Source organism: Oryctolagus cuniculus, chromosome 3 (genome assembly GCF_964237555.1).
Source record: "Oryctolagus cuniculus chromosome 3, mOryCun1.1, whole genome shotgun sequence".
NCBI lineage: Eukaryota > Metazoa > Chordata > Mammalia > Lagomorpha > Leporidae > Oryctolagus > Oryctolagus cuniculus.
In genome coordinates, this window is record NC_091434.1 from 144961836 (window position 1) to 144979725 (window position 17890).

At 40.3% G+C, this 17890-nt stretch overlaps 1 long non-coding RNA gene across 5 annotated transcripts in view; it reads left to right on the forward strand.

The window, feature by feature from the left end:
- Window positions 1–17890, forward strand: part of LOC127491650 (uncharacterized) — a 62409-nt gene that overhangs the window by 17464 nt on the left and 27055 nt on the right. The window contains exon 2 of one of the 5 annotated variants that reach the window (XR_011387407.1): window positions 14966–15090. The exons of the other annotated variants lie outside the window; for them this stretch is intronic. This is a non-coding gene — a long non-coding RNA (uncharacterized lncRNA). The remainder of the gene's footprint in view (window positions 1–14965; window positions 15091–17890) is intronic. 5 annotated transcript variants of the gene reach the window in all.

Sequence of the window (17890 nt, forward strand, 5' to 3'; positions counted from 1 at the left end):
AACATGTTTGAACAGATTGAATGCATCCTTGCTCACTTATTTTAATGAACACCCTCTGCATTTGGAAGCCATCCATTGGAAAGGCAGACTGTCCAAATTCAAAAATGAATTGCTGAAATTCTCAATTTTACTTCCTGTGTAATTGTAATAGCCCCAGTTTTCAGCAGTGCTTCAATGCAAAATATCTGGACATGACAACTATAGAATCTTCATATTTTGTTAAGTGTGAGACAAATTAGTTTAATCATATACTTGTGTGTCCAACCAGCTCATGTCAAGTGGCTCAAATTTGCTTTGCCCATCATTCTTCTAGTCCTGTTCTAAATGAAATTCCAATTTATTAGGAAGATAAAAAAAGAAGACACATAGTAAGAATAATAAAGTATTACAATCTATGATATTATTTGTATACACAAGTTAAACCTTCATAAAAGCAGTGGAACCTCACTGAGACCTTGAAGAGCAGAAGGGAACCTAAATAGTAGGAAGGGGAAGCTGTGTTGTGAAAGCCTTAACAGTTAGGCACTGTTTCAGACCTAGTACTTCCTTATCCAATAAATTGCTCCACACAGTAGTAGTTTGTGTTTCTTGGTAGGAGATTTTTCCTTCAGCTCCACACTGATTCTTTACTCCAAAACTCATCCTGTTTTCCCAGAGCCTATCTCTGAAGTAGGAGCACAGTAGAACTGGTATGCTATCTTCCCTCTTCTCCCTTCTCCATGGAGGAAACAGCACTCTTCACAGGTGCATTTGATGTCAACCTCCTTCCTAAAATTCTCCCATGACCTAACTTTTAACTTAGGAGAAGACTAAATCCCATCCCATGGTCCACAAGCTCCTGAATAATTTATCCCTGGCTTCTTTCTTATCTCTACTCATGCCTTTTACTTCCCTCCTTACCAGGCCATCACTTATTTCCAAGAGGCACCAATGTCCTGACCTCAGGGCTTTTGTTCTTCTTGGTTCTGCTACTTGGGATATTTTTCCCGGGCTGTTGAAATGTGTCTTTTTATCAGGCCTTATCTCAGAAAACCTGCTGTCATGACTTAATCTATGATTGTCTCTCCTCTATCAAATTTACTCTCTGTTGTATCCTCTTGTTTATTTGATAGCACTCATCAACTTGAAATTATCTTGATTTTCTATGAATCTCTGGCACTTTCCTCTGAGGGCAAAGATAGGGTATGTATTGATCACCAGTAAAGCCCTGGAGCCTGGAAGGTGAGCTAGCATATGGAAACTCCATGGAAAAGTATTTAGAATGACTCCTGCTGACTATTTGTCATAAGTGAAACATTACGGAGCAACTCCTGAGGGTTTGATTTTGAGGACAATGTGGAAAATATTAATCTTACATGTCTCATAGGAGCGTATTGATCCGAGGCTGGACTACTGCATTGCTTGTTCTGTTGATCATGACAGTCATCATGAGATCAATTACATTTTTGAAATTCTGGAAATCAGGCTTATCACTGCCTTCACTTCATTCATCCCATGCCCCAAGGGCCTGAAGTCCCTGAGAAGGAAGAGTTCTTAGAACTGGTCTGATTTAAGTTGTGAGAAGCAGAAAAGCATTCTGGGGAAATAAAGCAGGGTTATCCTGAGCCAGCAGACATGAAGAGGAGAAAGGACAAAGATAAGACTCTAACCAAAGAGAGATTATTTAGTGTGAGGGGAGTTGCATGTAAATAAAATTCTTCGATATTAAGACTAGATCAATGCTAAGGAACTGTTAGGTTAAAGAATAAATCATAAATCTAGGAATAAGATTATAAACTGGATGCTGAAATACTTGGGGACAAGTTTAAGTCCTGGTGCAGAGAAGTAGCCTTGAAATGGCAGTATCTATGCAGATAATATTTCAATTCATTATTGGGTGAATTCTACATGGTAAGAAAGAGAATTAAGAAAGATGCTTTAGACAATAACTAATGGTTCCATATCAACCAAGAAGCACATTGTTTTTATTTTTGATAAATCTAAATTTTAACATTTATTTGAGCTTCTTTGCCAGAACATATAGTTTTCTCTTGACTACATAAATTATTGAGATTTGATTTGTTAGAAATTTTATTTCTTAGAAAAAATAGAAGTTATAAATTTTTCACAATTGTATAGTGAGTAGCATAGCTGATTTTGGGTATTCATTGCTTTTTCACAATTCTATTTTTCATCTTCACTGTCCCTCTGCATTTTATTTTTTAAAAATTATTTATTTTGTTTATTTGAAAGGTAGAGGGATGGAGGGGAGACAGACAGACAGACAGAGATACTGACAGACATCTTGCATTTGCTTCTTTACCAACTGAATGCATGTAACAGCCAGGCCTGTACCAAGCCAAAGCCAGGAGCCTGGAACTCAATCTATGTCTGCTACATGGTTTTCAGGGGGGCCCAATCACTTAAGTCAGCACTTGCCACCTCTAAGGAATACATAAATAGGACGTTGGAAATAGAAGCAGAGCCAGGACCTGGACCCAGGCCTCCAATATGATATAGATGCAGGTGTCACAAGCGGCATCTTGACCACTGTGCCAAATGCTTTCTCCCCTCTTTCTTTTCAACAGGCATTCATTTTTCAGAGTTTGAAATGTGACTACAACAAGATGCTAGATTCCGTTAGAGACATGAGAAGAGAAATCTAGAACACTTGCAGGAGTTTGGGAGAGGGTGGTGGATGTGGGCGGGAGATGTCAGAGAAGGCTCTGTGACCGTGAGACTGACTACAGGCCTGCTTGACTCACTCACAAGCACCTTCCAATTTGTGAAGGGCAAGGATCTCTCTTCATCACTTTCCACTCTGAATTTAGCAACCCTGAAGGCATCAGGTCCTTTGGCTACAAAAAAAATGAGAAGCCCCTGAAGTCTCTTCAACTTTTGTCCCTTGGTTGAGAACATGCACATCCAGAAATGCAAAATTTTGTCACTCCGTTCATGTCTATAATGATAGCAGAAGTGCTGCAAATATATTTTTTAAAGATTTATCTTTTTATTTGAAAGGCAGAGCAACAGCAAGCAAGCGAGTGAGAGAGAGAGGAGAGAGAGACTTTACCTGCTGGTTCATTCCCCCCAAATGGCTACAATAGTCAGGACTGGGCCAGGATGAAACCATGCGCCTAGAACTCCATCCAAGTGTCCCATGTGGGTGGCAGGAGTCCAAGTACTTGGCCATTGTCTGCTGTTTTTTCAGGTGCATTAGCAGGGAGTTGGACTGCAAGTGTAGCAGCCAGGACTCAAATTAGCACTCTGATAGGAGATGCCAGGTGTTGCAAGTGGTGACTTAAGGAGCTGAGCCACAACAAGGGGCCCAAACACTGTGAATACTGGTTTTAAGGTTACATTTACATTTTAGGACATAGGCAAATTCCCAAATATGGAATCTGTGAAAAATGAGAATTTTGTCTCTTTGTACTACTACCAGGTATAATTATTTCCTCAATGTTCCAGGCACTATTTTTGTTTTCAGCTATTTTGGTTCAGTTTTTTTGTTTAAGCTCCAACTGGTTCTTTTGAACCTTAATTTCAAACCAGGTAATATTTCTGTGAGTTCTATACTCTTTTTCCACAACTGTCAATTTCTCTTTCATATTTATTTACTTATGTGTCAAAAGGGGTATCTTTTTCTTTCTTATCCCTTTGAAAACAGTCGCAATACTTATTTCAACTCCTTTCATGTCTGTGTTATCTCTATGTTATTGGGTATAAATTTTCTGATTCATGAATCTGGTCCTCTCAGGTCAGTGATGATTCTTGGTCTTGCTTCCACTGTATGTCTCTGACTGTGAGCACCGTGGCCTTTCAGTTCAGTCAGCTCCATGGTGAGGTCATTGCTTTAGATCCAGCCTTTGTTCACTGCTTTGATCTCCTATAGGATCTTTCACTCTCTTTCTCCTCTTAATACTGCAGTGTGTTGATTAATATTTATTTTATAAACTTCCCACAGTGTGAGTTTTAAGCTGATAAGCTACAATGTCAGATTTGAATAGGAGCCAGAAGTTACAACGTTCAGTCCACCATCTTGAAACCAGCCATTTCATGATGTTGTCAGAACCTGGTAGTAAACATAGCTGTGGAAATAAAGCTACTGACAGAAGTTGGACCATAACCAAAAAAATGCATTGGTAGCCAAGAAGGATCACAGAATGGAAAGGATTGAGGGAACAAATGCCCTGAGCCTCACTTCTTCCCTTTATTCTCTCTCTCCCTTTAAGATTAATTTATTTATCTGAGAAGCAGAGTTACAAACAGAGAGAGGGAGAGAGAGAGAGAAAGAGAGAGAGAGAGAGAGAGAGAGAGAGAGAGAGAGATCTTCCATCTGCTGGTTCACTCCCCAGATGGCTGGGACTGGAGCTAGGCCAATCTGAAGCCAGGAGCCAGGAGATTCTTCCAGGTCTCCTAGGTGGTTGCAAGGGCTCAACCACTTGGGCCATCTTCTGCTGCTTTTTCAGGTGTATTAGCAGGGAGCTTTGATTGGAAGTGGAGCATCCAGGACTTGAACTTGCATCCACATGGGATGCCAGCCATGCAGGAAGAGGCTCAATCTACTATGCCACGGTGCCTATGGCCCCCCCTTTCTTCTTTTGACAGTGACACTCCCATCCTTTTTTAAGAGACCCAGCCTTGAGCCACAGAGTTGGAAAAACTCAGGAGACATAATCCACTGAGAATTTCTGAGCAGAGCTTAGAAGAAGAAATAAATGGAGAAAAAATAGCACATCAAACTATTGATTTTTCCCAACATCCTGCTTTTACATATACAATTCATGTTTAATTGATTAATAACTTATAATTGAGGGCCAGATTGTTGTGTTAGCCAAAATTAATATATATGTTAGCATAATCTAACTAATAATGCATTTTTTAGATTAAATCTATTCACTAGGACGTGTGTTTGGCCTAGTGGCTAAGTTACATTAGGGTGCCCATAATGCAAATTAGAGTGTCCATATTTGAGTCCTGGCTCTGCTCCCAATTTAAATTCCATTCTAATGGTACCCTGGCAGGCAGCAGGTTATGTCTCAAGTGCTTGGATCTCTGTCACCCACATGGGAGACCCAGAATGGGGACCAGGAACATGAGAATGAGGAATCCTGGGTATTGCCTTCAAAGATTCATGGTCTTTTAGAGGAAAAATTCATATACACAGTTAATTCCATGCCGGATAATAGGTAAGTCAAAGTCTTTAAATGAAATAGATCATGTAGAAATAAGTCAGGCAAAATGTAAATAACTATGTCTGAGAGGTTTGTAGGTTTTTTAGAGAAATTATCTGAATTGTGCATCAAAAATTTTATTTATTATTTGAGAGGCAGAGTGACAGAGAAAGAGACTGATAGACAGAATGAGAGAGAAACCCTTCATCTGCTGGTTCACTTCCCCAAATGCCTGCAAAAGCTAGGAATAAATGCGGGCTGACACTCAGTGCCAGAAACTCAGTTCAGATCTCCTATGTGAAAGGTAGGGACCCAACTACTTTAACCATCACCTGCAGGCTCCCAGGGTATGCACCAGCTAGAAGCTGGACTTAGGATCATGTCTAATTACACTGGAAGACCTTTCTTTGCTGTTGTTCCATTGGTGTGAGACAGCTCTGACAAGTTTGTGCTTTAATGGAACCCTTGTGTACACGGGGAGAAGTCTCCCTGGGTTGCAGCCCTTCTGCAGTTCTTCTAAATCAGCAAAACCTAAATGTGTAGGGTCCAGAAGTAGATTCTAAAGCTGGGGTACAGTGGGCCAATCCTACTTCCTCCCCTTATTTTTTGGGCACAGGAAGTCTTGCTATTGGGTATAAAGCACTGTATACATCTCATCCTAGAGGATGCTCCAAGCAGCTGCTTTGGATACTTCAATAGGTGTTCCAATATTCTACTCAGTTGGCTGCTTCCAAGATGACACGCTGTATGATAGGAACAGTGAGCCCCATGCCCACTCAGTGTTATACCTTTTTCCTTGGTATGGATCACTCCATCTGAGGTCATTTTATATAGGATCCCCTGGAAGTAAATCAGGCCCTCTGTAAGTTCTTGAGATGTCCTCTGTTGAGATGTACAGCATGCAAGAAATGCAAACTCATGTTTAGATGTGGTTTCACCTCTGGCAAGAGAAAATTGCTGTTCTCTCCAGGGTGAATATAGTCCAGTATGATCATCTCACCATAATGTCAAGGGGTGGCCTCCATTGATGACACTGTCTTGTGTGAGACTTGACATTGGTTTCTGTTACAGATAGATTGGGAATTCCACAGTTTCAGTAGCCGCAGTGGAATATTTGTGCTGCTGTTTCTCATTGGGCTAAGGTTGCGATGGGAATTCCTGGAGGTGTCTAGGTTTGCACACATATCAGAAAGCATGAATAGATTCGTGCAGGCATCCACATGATGGTGGCACAGATGCTCCAAGTCAGAGAAGGTGTCAGAGAGCGGTGGGGGCCAGCTGTGGTCAGGTCACGTCTGTAGGCAGGTTACCTCATTATGTAGCAAGGGCCAGCACAGAAAGATTGTACAGAGAGAATGTGAGGCAAAGCATGTGCATCATCTTTTTAACAAATAGGAATGTGCCTTTGTTTTCAGTAGCATCAAATAGAGCATGGATATAGGAGAATCTGCCTGATATCAAGGCTAGGAATTAGTCACTTTACTGGTAGGCAGACTAAAGGAAGAAAGCTTTCCATTTTTAAATGGCAAATACTTTATGTTCTTGAATGGACTCATGATAATGAATATTTTAGCATCCTTGATACTGATTACTACGTTGTTTTAAAAATTACCTTTGTAAAACGCATTGTAATGAGTGTCAATTCACTTTATCTTTGGTAACATTGGGAATGAAAATTCTAGTCTCAAAATTAATTGAAGAACAGTGTATTATTTCAAATGTGCAATTTTTGAATCACTAGTATGGTTATATATTTTAAAAATGTATGTTTCTTCATTAATCTCTTGGAGACCAGTTCAAATCACTTACCCATTTTAAAATTGGATCTCTTTATGTCTAATTTCTTTATGTACTAATTTATTTTACTTATTGCTTATCATGTATGTTGCTAATAATTTCTAGTTTTTCATTTGATTTCTAATATTAATTAAGAATTTAAACATATAAATTCTTTATTTTTCCTTTTTAAAGATTCATTCCTTTACTCGAAAGGCAGAGTGACACACAGAGAGATCTCTCATTTGTTGGTTCATTGTACAGATGCCCACAATGGCCAGGGCTGTGCCAGCCAAAGCCAGGAGCCAGGAACTCCATTTGTGTCTCCCATGTGGATGACAAGGACCCAAGTACATGGGCCATCTTCCATTACTTCCCAGGAGCATTAACACAGAGCTGGGTCAGAAGCAGAGCACTCAAGACTCCAAATGACTCTCCAAATGGGATGCTGGTGTCACAAACAGTGGCTTAACCCACTGGGTCAGAACACTATCCACACTTTTTTCCCCTGGAGATTGACATTTTAATTACAACCTTTTTTTTTTTTTTTTTAATTCCAGGCTCGTTACTGATCGCTAAAAGAAAGTCTGCCAATCATAGTTGTCAATATGTTAACTTGTCTCTACATATCTGTTATAATCTCTATTTATAAAACATCACTGATTTTTTTTTTTTTGACAGGCAGAGTGGATAGTGATAGAGACAGAGATAAAGGTGTTCCTTTAGCCTTTGGTTCACCCTCCAATGGCCGTCATGGCTACCGCGCTGCGGCAGGTGCACCGCACTGATCCGAAGCCAGGAGCCAGGTGCTTCTCCTGGTCTCCCATGCGGGTGCATTGGGCCATCCTCCACTGCCTTCCCGGGCCACAGCAGAGAGCTGGCCTGGAAGAGGGGCAACCGGGACAGAATCTGGCGCCCCGACCGGGACTAGAACCCGATGTGCCGGCGCCGCTAGGTGGAGGATTAGCCTAGTGAGCCGTGGCGCCGGCCACATCACTGATTTTTATTTTGCTTCAAGTTAGTTTTTTGAGAGAAAGAGTCCGGAACTCTATCCAGTTCTCCCAGTAGGTTTCAGGGATCCAAGCCCTTGGGCCATCCAATTGCCTCATTCCAAAGCAGGAAGCTGGATCGGAAGTGGAGGCAGGACTCCGGTCCCAGTCACCGCAATGTGAGATGGGCGCATTCAAAGCAGGGGCTTAACTGCTGTATCACAATACCTACTCATATTTTTTATTTTTATAATCAATGAAAGATGTGGAGAGGAGTCTAAAATTTGCCTTGTAGGGAAAACAGCTAATAAAATTACATTAAAAATTATAACATCTTTTAGTGGTTCAATACAATTACATTTATCGCTCACCTCAAGCAATACGGACTATTTTAAGTTCTTAGATCTTTGCTTTTCCAGTGCAGTTTGCAAATAGCAGCATCAGTTTGGAATACTTGCTTACAATTTAAACCCTGTTCCAGAATGGATCCATAAAGATCCACAATTCAACAAGGTGATTCATCTGTTATTGTTTGAAAAGCATTAAGCAACTAATTAACCAATTTCCTGGATTATGAGATTCATGAAAAATGAGTTGTAGAATAGCATAACTGAAATCTGTATTGTTTGCAAATTTGCTCTCCTCTTACCCCCAAGATTTTCATTTTAGTTTCTGACCACGGGTATTATCATCTGAGTTCTAGATGATGTCTTCTTCTTTTTTTTTTTTTTTTTTTTTGACAGGCAGAGTTAGACAGTGAGAGAGAGACAAAGAGAGAAAGGTTTTCCTCTTTCCGTTGGTTCACCCCCCAAGTGGCCTCTACAGCCGGCACGTTACAACCCGCGTACTGTGCCAATCGGAAGCCAGGAGCCAGGTGCTTCCTCCTGGTCTCCCATGCGGGTGCAGGGCCCAAGGACCTGGGCCATCCTCCACTGCACTCCTGGACCACAGCAGAGAGCTGGACTGGAAGAGGAGCAACCGGGATAGAATCTGGGGTGCTGGCGCTGCAGGTGGAGGATTAGCCTAGTGAGCTGTGGTGCTGGCTGATGATGTCTATTCTTGACAATGATCATTAAGCTGTGATTCTCACCACCCTGCAGAATAGTTAGTCCATAGTCAGAGGAAATAATAGGAAATCTCACTTTATTTCCAGGGATAATGAATTCTTGACTCTGTATCCTTAAGGAAGAAGATTAAAGAGAGAAAGAAAGAGGAAGCATTTAATTTAGGTCGATGCATTTTAAGGAGTTGTTCATAGCTGTATCATAATTGCTTTCATTAATTAACTAATTTATTACGTACTAGTATATACAGCACTGTACTGGTTGTTGTTGGGGATGATAAAATAATAACCAAAAGAAATAGAATAACACCATGATTATCCGTAACTAGTATCTCTTGAATGCTGAAAATGTACTGGACATTTTCCTGGGCATTTTTCTGGCTTTGCAGTCTCATAATCACTCTTTGAGATTGGCACTTCTACTAATTCAGCTATATAGAAGTCAAACGAAGGACTCAGGAAAACCAATCAGACTTTTGCAAGGTCACGCAGCTGGTAAATGATGCCCGAATCCTTGGAACTACCATCCATGGGTGACTACCTGCTCCATTCCATCAGGAGATGGCAGTTTGCAAAATTGATGAAAGCATTTATTTGCATTTTGAATTTCTTCCTTTTAAAGTTTAAGATAAGGAATGTGAGCACTACTCCCATTGCTGAGGTTGAAAATAAATAAGCATATTTATAAAATATAATAAGCATAAGGCAATAAATAAGTAATAAGCATAAATAAATAAAATAGACATAGCCAGTTTATTTCTAGTTTCCTTAAAAAGCCTGAGAGAACACATCAGGAAGGCCTACTCTATGTCCTTTCCCCTGGGGCTAATTGGAAGAGAAATTCGTAATAAGTGAGTGGAATGAGCAAGTGGGGTTGAAGATGCAGGTTTTCTGCTTCTGCACTCTCTAAGCAAAACTGTGGTGAGGAATTTATTTCTCTACTGTGTAAAGAACATCATCCATTATATATGTACTGAAAGAAAGAGTGATTATTTCAAAGAAGAATAGATGGATTTACTAAGGGGAGAGGGAATAATTCTCTGTGTGAGTGTGTATGTGCATAAGCAGGAGATTGTGTGAAGCACTTTGCTTGATTTTATTTTCCAAATGTGAAGTGGAATAATGGAAAACCTTTACGTAAACTGCTTAAACATATAAATGTCATGTGACCCAAGCCTTGTCATGGCAGAATTGCCTCTTTGATTTATCACGATTCTGTGAAATTCCAACTCCTTATTCTCAGCAAGATGCATGAAAAGAGCGTAGAGTGCGAGCACTGTGGCTTAGTGGGATAAGCCTCTGCCTGCAGAGCTGGCATCCCATATGGGTGCTGGTTTGAATCCCAGCTGCTCCACTTCCGATCTAGCTCTCTGCTATGGCCTGGGAAAGCAGTAGAAGATGGCCCAAGTGCTTGGGTCCCTGCACCTGCATAGGAGACCCAAAGGAAGCTCCTGGCTCCTGGCTTCGGATTGGCGCGTTGCGTTGCCGCCAACTGAGGAGTGAACCAGCAGATGGAAGACCTCTCTCTCTCTCTCTTTCTCTTTCTCTCTCTGTGCCTCTCCTTCTCTCTCTGTGTTACTCTGATTCTCAAATAAATAAATAAATCTTTTAAAAAAAAAAAAACATGTCTCCTTTATCTTGGCCAGCGAATGACTGCCTTACTACTGTCATATTTTCTCTCGCCCTAGCCTTAACCCTTTGGAAACCACCTGCACCTGCCTCTAGTGAGGCTCTGCATTGACAGTCAGGACCCCACCCAGATTCCCTTCCTATATCTGGTGCTTTCTTTGGCTTTTGTGTTCCGTGACAAGAGGCTGTGAATCCCAGCCAGGCACAGAAGCAAACAGTGAGAGACCCTAAGTCATTATCTCCCATGACTGGTCTTTGTGTTTGTTCTATTAGCTGCAAATACTCTAATCAAATAGAGTAAGATGAACAGGGGAAAAGATTGTTGACTTACTTCCTGGTGTCACTTGGTGTGTTGTAGATCTTAGGGTTTATGTAGGACCTACAGTGGAAATTATGAAGTGGGATGTGATTTTTGTCCCACCAGTTTCCACTTTGAGTCTTTCATACTCTGCTGTGATCCCCTGTCCTCCTGTCATACAACTTAGCCTTTTCTTCTCCCACTATTTATCAAAGGATCTTTATATGACTTTAAAATAACTTCTATGACTTTTACTCAATGTTAACTTTTCCAAAAGCTACATACATTACAATATGTGCATCTAATTGTGAAATGAAGAGTGCTTTTTTTTTTCATGTTAAAAAACATTGGAGATATTGTGGAGTCGAAGAAGGAAATTTCTTTTTTTTTTTGGAATTAAAAGATAAGTTTATTTTAATGCAAAAAAACCCCTTGAAACATGCATTTCCATGAATTTTTTTGAAGAAGCATCATATGCAACAGGGAATAGTCTCAAAAACATGAGCAAAAGAAGCCACGTGCCAGTGTCTAGGACCTGTGATTTCATTTATTTGGAGTTCTTTTTTTTTAACTTTTATTTAATGAATATAAATTTCCAAAGTACAGAATATGGATTACAATGGCTTCCCTCCCATAACATCCCTCCAACCGGCAACCCTCCCCTTATCCACTCCCTCTCCCCTTCCATTCACATCAAGATTCATTTTCGATTCTCTTTATATACGGAAGATCAGCTTAGTATATATTAAGTAAAGATTTCAACAGTTTGCACCCACACAGAAACACAAAGTGTAAAGTACTGTTTGAGTACTAGTTATAGCATTAAATCTCAATGTACAGCACACTAAGGACAAAGATCCTACATGAGGAGTAAGTGCACAGTGACTCCTGTTGTTGACTTAACAAATTGACACTCTTGTTTATGGCCTCAGTAATCACCCTAGGCTCTTGTCATGAGCTGCCAAGGCTATGGAAGCCCCCTGAGTTCACTGACCCAAAGCCAGGGGCAAGGAGCTCCATCCTGGTCTCCCCCATGGGAGGCAGGGACCCAAACACTTGGGCTGTTTCTGTGGCTTTTCCCAGGCTATTAGCAGGAAGCTGGATCAGAAGTGGGACATGAACCCATGCCCAAAGGGGATGCTGGCATTATAGGTGGCCGCTTAACCCACTACGCCACAATGCTGGCCCCTTCTCCAAGTTTTTAATTTACTTTATATACTCACTCGAAAGGGGATTTTATAATTAATACTTCAGTCAATGGAGAGTTAGGTCCTAAATGCTGGGAAGTTCCATTGTTATAGCTTCAAATTTGATAAATGGAAATTCTGCACATGTAGATTAACACAGCATACAGGGAGGAGGCATTCTTATGTGGGAAATCTGGCTTTGAAGCCTATTTTCCTTTCCAAACCTTCCTTGTTCACTTGCCTTATTGTGCTTCACTGCCCCCTGTTACAACTCTATCTGTTCAAATGCCTGCAACATCCAGGAATGGGTCAGGCTGAAGCCAGGAGCCTGGAGCTCAATCCGGGTTTCCCACATGGGTAGCAGGGATCCAAATACTTGATCCATCATCTGCTGTCTCCCAGGGTGCACATTATTAGGGAGCTGGATCAGAAGTAGAGGAGTCTGGATTTGAACGCAGTCACACTAATATGAGGTAAAAACATCCCATAACAAATGTGCCATGTGCCCACTTTGATAGTTTTTTAATTTAAGCTTTAACAGCTTTATTTCTAGGCATTGTATACCATATTTCATGCATGTTATTTTCACACTATAATATCTCTGAAGTCAAGATATTATCTTCAGTTGGTGGCATCCCAATGAAATGAAGAGCCATGCTTTTTGTCATCACTGTGAACTATGAATTCCCCCCTAAACTTATCAAGATTTAATTTAGAGTATTACATTCACAGTCAATGGTGAAATTTAGTTCGTAGGCTTATCTGTTCATACTGCTTTTCTTTTTATCAGTATATTATATGAAAATTAATTTTGGGATTCTCCAGTCATTAAACAGCCTCATTACTTTACATGTTAAAAATTATGTTGCAGTACAACTTGGTCCAGCTTTTAAAAATGGTAGATCTTTAGTCACATTTTCAATCTCTGCTACAGTTTCCAGCTCTTGGGCTTCTTGGATACATTCTGAGTAAGTTATATTTAGCTAGTATGTTCTTTGGAGAATGTGTCTATGAAAGTTGCCTCAATCTATATTTTTCATTTTATATAATTCAATTTTGTTTGTTCTTTTAACCTAATATTCCACCTTGTCATCTGTCATTAACATTTCCACTCCTATTTTCATTTTCTTTGAACTTGCAGGGAATCTTTTGTCCCATTCTAATATTTTCAACCTTTGCTCCTCACTTATGTCAAGTGTGTCTGCTGTTTGATAATCCACAATGACAAGCTCTGTGTTTCCAGGGGATGTTGCAACCCTCTCATGCTTTAGTAGGAGATGCAGACAGTTGATTTTACTCCAGTATGTTACCACATTTCCCTCCTCTCCCTCCTTGCTTCCTTGGTCTGCCATTCATTCCCTCCCCCTTTTCTAAATATTAGAGTTCGCCCAAATTTTATTTAATTAAGGCTTATCTTTCCTTACACAGTTTTCATAATCATGTGGGCATTTTATACTGTTTTCTGACAAAACAACATCAATTTTTAACTACATCAAAATGTTTTATTCCTTCCTCTCCCTAACCTGTAAGAACTTTAGAAGACTTTGACTCTCCGAAGCCTATTTTTTAAAGCTAATTCCTTATTCTCACCCTGTCTTCTATACTACAGTGTCTGAGTGTTTACAGCAGGTGATAATGGAACAGGCAACCAGGCAGTCAACCAAACGCTGCTACAGGGATGTACTCGGCTCCCCACACAGGAGACAGCAGCTTGAGACATCGCCCCATGCCAGCGAAGAGTACATCATTGCCCCATGTCAGCAGGAAGTAGCTTTAAAGACAGATCATCATCCCTCTACCCCTCTTGGACTTTTGGGACTAATGTAATCCCATACAAACCTTGCTTTATAAAAAACAAAAGCGGGGAATGTTAGAAAACTGGCGCAGTTGGCCGCATGGCCCAGCTACCTGAGCCAGGCTCCACCCCCATCCTAATGGGATTGGCTGCTTCTGCTTCCCTGCCCACCCTCAGGCAAAGTTTTAAAAGGGCCTGTTCCTGAACACGTGCTCTCTTGGCCCTTCTCTCCTGCTCTCTCTCAGCTTCTCTCCTCCTCTCATCTCTCTTCTCCCTCCTCTGTCTCTCTCTCTTACAGTCTCCTTCTCTTTTTTTCCTTCGCTACCCCTTCACTCCGGTCTGTAGGTTATTCCCCAATAAACCCTTTCCCTTAAAAAACAAACAGAAAACAAACAAACAACAACAACAACAACAAAATAAAGCTAATTCCTTACCACTAAAATGCAAAATATTCTCTATCTAATGACTTCTCAGGAACTTATAAAGAAGGAAATGTATCAGAAGTCATTATTTTGCCAAAGAAAGTTATGACAACTACATGATAACTAAATAAAGCATCATATACATTAGTGCATATTTTTATGTTTTTGCAATCATAAATTCAGAACTAAGACATCTGAATCTAATAGATAAAAGTCATAGTACAGTGAAATCTTTAGTAGTTATTTAATTTTATTAAACTTGTTCATAAAATGCAAAGATACAGCTAATTCACAGTTTTATTGCAAGTTAATATTGGGAATTTTAAAAGTTTTATGTATGCATTTTATGGTTATAAATAGATACAAATTTCTTGAAAAGTTAGTATAGAAAAATATTTGTGGTTTTTTTGGAAGTTGTTATTAGTCTACCGTATCTCCATATGTTAAGTAAATATCTCAATAAATTACCATTCATAATTTTATGTATTTATTTTTGAAGAATTATTTTATTTATTTGAAAGGCAGAGTGACCAAGAGGCAGAGACAGAAAGAGAACTTCCATCCACTGGTTCATTCCCCATTGGACACGATTGTTGGCACTTGGGCCAGGCTAAAGTCAGAAGTGAGAAACTCCATCCTGGTTTCCCACATAGGTGGCAGCAACGCAAGCACTTGGGCCATCCTCCCCTGCCTTACCAGGTGCATCAACAGAGTGCTGGATTGGAAGCTAAGCAGCTGGGATTCAACTGGTGCTGCAATATAGAATCCAGTGTCCCAGGTAAGGGCTTAACTTGCTTTACCACAATGCCAGCCCCATAATTTTATTTTTTTCAGGAAAATAGTTTGTTTAGTTTTTCCAACTTATATTTGTTTAAACCATTAACATCTATGTATCCATGAAAAAATGCCTGAATACCACAAAGGCAGCTGAACATAAAGGGGTTGTACATATTTTTTTTTAAGATTTATTTATGTATTAGGAAGGCAGTTGCAGAGGGGGTGGGGAAGAGAGGGGGGAGAGATAGAGATAGAGATAGAGATAGAGATAGAGATAGAGAGAACCTCCAGCATCAGAGGAGAGGAATCATGTGGAAAGAGGGCAGATCTGGGTGTGTGTCAAGTTTTGAAGGGGGTTGACATATCAAGAAGATATCTGGCTAGATTTAAAGCAGTGTTCAAACAGTTTCTAAATAGAGTACATAAATGTTTACACTTCTATCAGTCTAGAAATAACATGACCAGTGCGTGTGAGGCTCAGGTCAATTAAGGCAACTGTAGACTAGAAAGGAAGCTTTTGGAGAAAAATCATTGGATGGTTTTACAGATATTATGAGGGCATGAATGTGATGAAGTATTCAATAATTCAAGGAAGATATCTGAGCTTTAGAGATCTACTCTGCAGAGTAGAGTCCGAGAAAGAAAAGTCAAGGATTGTGCAACCCCATAGGCAGAAAGCAGGAAGTTCCTTGTTCATGTTCTTGAGGTCTAGGCAAGAGAGTTTCCCAGGCAATTGAGCGACCTGTAAACAAATGCTCTTTCTAACCCAAGAAGTAGAGACAAATAGTTCTTACTGATCACCCAAGATGAAATTAAGGGGGGATCTTCAGTAAGTTTTAATCATAAAAGTTTCAATTATCTACTTTTATGCATGTATAATCATGAGAACAACAAATTAGGCACAACAAAATTGTTAGGTAAACATATGGTACCAAATCAGACAGGGCAAGGGGTGGAAGACAGACATGGAAGTTGTGCATAGACATTGCTTGCCACGTCTTGATCCCTCGGAGGGCAGACACCCCCAATTTCTCTGCCAGAAACCTACATCCCTGATGAGATGAAATTGTCCTCACATCCTTCTGATCCTGGGCTGACCCTTTGTATGTTTCATCCTCTTTATCCACCTTGTTACTAGTGCCTAGACCTTCAGCGTTCCTTCCAACCAATCTCTATAGTTTATCAGTTTGTTCACTCCTGACCTAAATCTCTGAAAGGTTAATTTAGATTTTCATCATTTCATCTGAATTAGTTTCTTCATGAGTCAGTTTTACAACAAATATTTATGAATTACTTACAGAGTGTTACTCCAAACAGAAAACTTGCTCTTCCTTTAAGAAAACACACTTGCAAAACTTTATTTTAGGGTTAGACTAAACATGTACAGATACTCAACCACAAATTGGTATGCATAACAGATTTTTGTAACTCAATAGATGTTATTGCTAGTAAAAATGTATTTTTGATTGAAAAGGAGCAGAACATAGCCTTTTTTTCTAGAACATGCTGATTCCTTTTAAATGACTTTCTGTACTACATCAATTGTTCTTGGTCAATATTACAAAAAAGGTTTAATTATTAAAGTAATAAAAGATACTTATTTTGTAGCATTTTCATTTAGAAAGATTTTAGGGATCAGAGCTTGGTCCTAAGGTCTAATACACTCACCTTTCAAAACAGATTCAATGCATATCCACTTTAACCATCCCAAGACATATAATTTCATAATATTGAACAACATCCTTTAGCTCCTATAGTTCTTAATGTTTTGTTTGAGCTCCTATGCTGACTTCCATGATTCAATAGCTAGTTAACCAAATTCTGTTTGATCTTAGATTTTATATTCTATAATTTTCATGTGGAAATAGAAACACATTTTCTTAATTCTGACACTGTGACAACAAAGACTCAGAAAGCAGGTCAAATGTATTTCTTTGAAATTAACTCTTTGGCCAGTGCCACGGCTCAATAGGCTAATCCTCCGCCAGCAGCGCCAGCACCCCGGATTCTAGTCCCGGTCGGGGTGACGGATTCTGTCCCGGTTGCCCCTCTTCCAGGCCAGCTCTCTGCTGTGGCCCAGGAGTGCAGTGGAGGATGGCCCAGGTCCTTGGGCCCTGCACCCGCATGGGAGACCAGGAGAAGCACCTGGCTCCTGGCTTCGGATCAGCACACTGCGCCTGCCGCAGCGGCCATTCGGGAGTGAACCAACGGAAAAGGAAGACCTTTCTTTCTCTCTCTCTCTCACTGTCCACTCTGCTTGTCAAAAAAAAAAAAAAAAAAAAAAAAAAAAAAGAAAGAAATTAACTCTTCTTTTTTCTTTTTTTAAGATTTATTTATTTATTTGAAGAGAGAGAAGGAGAGGCAGAGAGAGAGAGAGAGAGGTCTTTCATCCGCTGGTTCACTCCCGATATGGCCGCAATGGCCAGAGCTGTGCCAATCCGAAGCCAGAGCCAGGAGCTTCTTCCAGGTTTCCTACATGGGTGCAGGGGCCTGAGGACTTGGGCCATCTTCTACTGCTTTCCCAGGCCATAGCAGAGATCAGAAGTGAAGCAGCTGGAACTCAAACCGATACCCATATGGGACGCCGGCACTGCAGGTGACAGCTTTACCTGCTATGCCACAGCACTGAACCCCCACACCCCCTTTTTCTTAAGAGTGAGCTTTTACTGAGAAGTTGGACTGAATGTCCTCTTGTACTCATGATAGATTGCTGCTCTTGAGAACACTCTCAGAATGCAATTTCGGGTTTTCTATGGATGTTATTTTTTTAGAAATGTGCATTTGGTGTAACTTTTTGGAAA